Source organism: Panthera uncia, chromosome B1, assembly GCF_023721935.1.
Source record: "Panthera uncia isolate 11264 chromosome B1, Puncia_PCG_1.0, whole genome shotgun sequence".
Taxonomy (NCBI): domain Eukaryota; kingdom Metazoa; phylum Chordata; class Mammalia; order Carnivora; family Felidae; genus Panthera; species Panthera uncia.
The window spans coordinates 113,578,437-113,582,729 of record NC_064811.1 but is presented as its reverse complement, the minus strand read 5'-3'; positions in this window follow the sequence as shown (position 1 = coordinate 113,582,729).

The window sequence follows — 4,293 nt, the reverse complement described above, 5'->3', positions numbered from 1 at the left end:
AAAAAATTAAAAACGTCAACATAAAACATTACAGTTAGAGAAACAGTTGGCCCTTGAACAGCATGGGTTTGAATTTGCACTGTCCACCTATACATGGATATTTTTCAATCAATACAATATAGCACTGTAAATGTATTTTCTCTTTGTTATGATTTTCTTAATAATGTTTCCTTTTCTCTAGCTTATTTTATTGTAAGAATACTGTATATAATACATGTAATAAACAAAATATGTGTTAACTGTACTGTTCAAGGATCAACTATTCTTGAATTTTGCATATGCTAGTGAAACTTTGGCTTTAAACTGATTAAGAATACTGTACCATTTTTCACTTATGTCTTCCTATGTTTAGTCTCAGCCTCTTCTGTGGTCAAATAGGTCTATTGTCAAAGCTCCAGTTCAGATATCTCAATATTAACAGCTTCTTAATAATCTGAGTAACTAGCAAATATAATATCTTACTGAATGGAAATAATTTGGGCTACTTTCTGAATAATCTGATCTCCGTAATCGAATTCTAGATATCAAGGTATTTTTTTTCCCCATGGGGATTTTCCCCTGTGGACTTCTTGCAGGGACTTGAATAAAGGAGTTTATTTTTTTTTTAAACATGGAAAAGCAAGTTTCCTTTTCTCTTATATGAAATAAATGTTCATTAATTCCTAAATAACCATTTCATTGACATTTGAACCTTAAATTGTTTCTAAGTGTCATTTGTATTCATTAAATGTATCCATATAAGTACTTCAGTTTCCACAAGTCCCCATGATTATAATTCTGCTTAGTACTCTCATGTGAAACAACATACATATATCAATAATTAAAACTTTAAGTTCAAGCTTATTATGGGTTTATATATTCATGAAAATAATTTTTCAAATTCACCAATGCTTCAGTGTTTATGAACAATATGACCCAAAAATGAACAGGAAAATAGGAAATTCACTTCATGATCCAATTTCATCACAACTTGTTGCCTTTATAGCCACTATTTTAGCCCTAAAATGAGGATGCTCAACATACTGGGCATAAGCAAATCTATTAAAATTATTCCATGTAATATCACGGTGCCCTTTTCTGGACCTGGGCTACCGATTCTGCCAAGAGTTTTAGAAAGCTGCTTCAACTTTATTACTATACCATTGTAGATGCTTAACCTGTGCCCCTCACTTTCTTCTTGTACCAACTTCCTTGTGGACTAAGAAGCCATTAACAGTGGAGGTAGAAAGCTGTGTTCATCTTATGAAATTATTTCTGAACTAGCTTCACAAAAACTCTAAAAGCACTCTTCCTTTTTTAAGGAATATTAGTTTCTTTCTTTCCTTCTTCCCTTTCTCCCTCCCTTCTTTCTTTCTTTCCCTCCTGTCTCTTTTTTCCTTTGCTTTTCTTTCATTTTTCATTTCTTTTCTTTGTTTTCTTCTTTCCTTCCTTTCTTTTCCTTCCTTTTCTTCCTTTCTTCCTTTCCTTTCCTTTCCTTTCCTTTCCTTTCCTTCCTCTTTCTTTTCTCTTTTCTTCCCTTTTCTTCCCTTCCCTTCTCTTTCTTTTCTTTTCTTTTCTTTTCTTTTCTTTTCTTTTCTTTCTCCTGATAACATCTTACTGAAAACCTCTTTTCTGAAAGATACAAAAATGTAATACCAGCAACTCATATATAGGAGGCAGTAAAATTTGACATTTAAAAACTATGGTTCTGAATATGGTATTTTATGACTTTGAAGTACTACATGTTACCAAATTCAGGATGCTTTTACATGGAAAGTCAAGAAAACCCATAGAAAAAGTATTCATAATTGTCCCCTCTAGAAAAGACATTCATAATCTACTTTTTTAGCAGAATATTTTCTGGACAAAAAAATTATATTTTTTACAATGCAATAGGTTAGTCATTCACTCAGATATGAAAAGCAGATTATGCAGGCTTTCCCAAGTTGAAGTACAAACACTCTGTTAAGAAAATAAATGGCCACATAGTACACTAAATATGGGATAAAACTCTTCACATATAGCTGACCCAAAGGGTAAATGATCAACCAATGCCCAAAATACATGTTTTTCCATACATACACACACACACACACACACACACACACACACATATAATTATTTTTTAAATTTTTATTTTTATTTATTTATTTTTTTTTTTTTTTGAGAGAGAGAGAGTGTGAGCAGAACATGGGCAGAGAAAGAGGGAGAGAGCGAATCCCAAGCAGGATCTGTGCAGTCAGTGAGGAACCCGACTCAGGGCTCATTCCTACAAACCATGAGACATGACCTGGGCCAAAACCAAGTTTTAGACACTAAACGGACTGAGCCATCCAGGAACCCCCCAAATATGTGTTTTCGTATTGTTCTCCCTGAGTACACCCTAATAGTCAACCATCGTGAACTTACTGTCTATAACATGCTTTAGAGACTACCATTTTACCTTTTCCTGTTCATTACTCCTTCCAATCTGAGTAAACTGTAGGGGACAAAGACACTAAAGGTTTACCTGGAACTGTTGTCCACCCTCCTTCACTGTAGAACCTAAACTTGGAACCATCCTTTACTCCCTCAGTCCTTTTCCCCAAGGCTAAACAAAGGTGACTTTACTGATAGAAAATGTGCTCTCCACTAGGCCCTAATACTGGTTCTGAGCTTTTGGTATTGACTAAGGGGTTGTGGATGGAACTTGGACTTAAGGACAACCATATTCCTTTTAGTGAGGGAAAGGGGAAGAGAATGGACTTGTACTATTGACCCTGCAAATGCAGATGTAATAGGTGGGCCTAATCTCCCTTACTAGTTTTGTAAACCTCTTGAAGGACAGAAAACAAAAACAAACAAAAGAAAAGAAAAGAAACCAAGACTTATGCTTTTTTTAATTTTTAAAAGTAAGCTTCCTACAACTTGAACTAGAAAACTTATTATTCCTGGGCGAGATCTGTCCTGTAGACTTTTTGTGTTAGGTTGATGTACTTTTTCAATTTTATTTGGAATAAATATTTACTATTTGGGAAATTGTACACAATAATCTGGCTTCTCAGGAAAAAAGTAAATCTGAAAAACACAGCACATTCCCAAATGGTGTCTATAAAGAGCAGTTGTTTTTTTGTTTTTTTTTTCTCATCCCAATAGACATTGTGTTGTTTGTCCAGTTTGTCATCATCCAGAGAGTCCCATGTTTTCTCTTGACAACAATTTCAGTGTTTTCAGTCACCTGTCTGGCTTCTAAGGGCATATGACTATGTCATGCACTAAACATGCATGAAATGAATGAGTAATTAAGACATATAAGATAGTGTTAGGTCAGAACTAAAATTATTAAATTTTAATAATTTAATAATTAAATTACTTAATTTAATTAAAATTCATAGGCTATTTTAAAATTCTGACCATCTTAGAATTACTGTTAAAACTCTCCTGTGAAGAGGCATTGATTTTCACAAGTGAACTAGCAGTAACTCTATGTAAGAAGTTTAATCTAATTCTTAAATTTTGTGACAAAATTATCCATAGGCTCATTAGTCTTAAACAACTCCAGAATGTTAAATACTCCTATCTGAGGTTCCTAATCAGATAATCTTTGAAAGAGAAACCTTTGAAAATGTCTGCTTTGTATCTTAAATCAGATCCCTCTACTTTGAATTTCCTAGTTCTCCAAAAGAGAACTTTATGGAATGATGTCATAAATACGTTTTTCCTTTTAAAAATATCTCTTTATCCCATTGGATTACAAATTTTATTGTTAATATCTTTCTTTTCAGAGCCAAATGCTAGGTAATTTATGACAGAGTCATATGCTAGGCACTTTGTTTTGTATGGCTTTATACTTCATATTTCAGTTATTAAGGTGCCTTTGGATGTGCTATGTGATATTTCTTATTACAAATGAAATTTTAGATCACATCATTTTATTTGAAGATGTAGTTTTCTAATAGTGCTATAAAATATGCAATCGTTCTTTAAGGATAGCATTTGTATTATAGTGGTGACTACCAGATAGGAAAGGAAGTGATGCAAAGGGGAGATATTTCAAAATAAATAATAAAGTCATTTTGTTCCATGTGTGGTAAGATAAAAGCAAAGAGGATGCCTCATTTTTATAACTGAAGTTAAACCACTTGTCTCTTATGAACTCCTTCTCTAAAGTCCATTCCCAATGCCAGCAATATACTGATTTCAAATATACTACTGATTTCCGAAGGAAACATCATATTCTAGTTGAATTATAATTGGAGAAGGTAGGCTAAATAGAATTAAAGGCCTATATCTACACATAAGCTGTATTCAGATATCTTGTAAAACCCCAGCTAT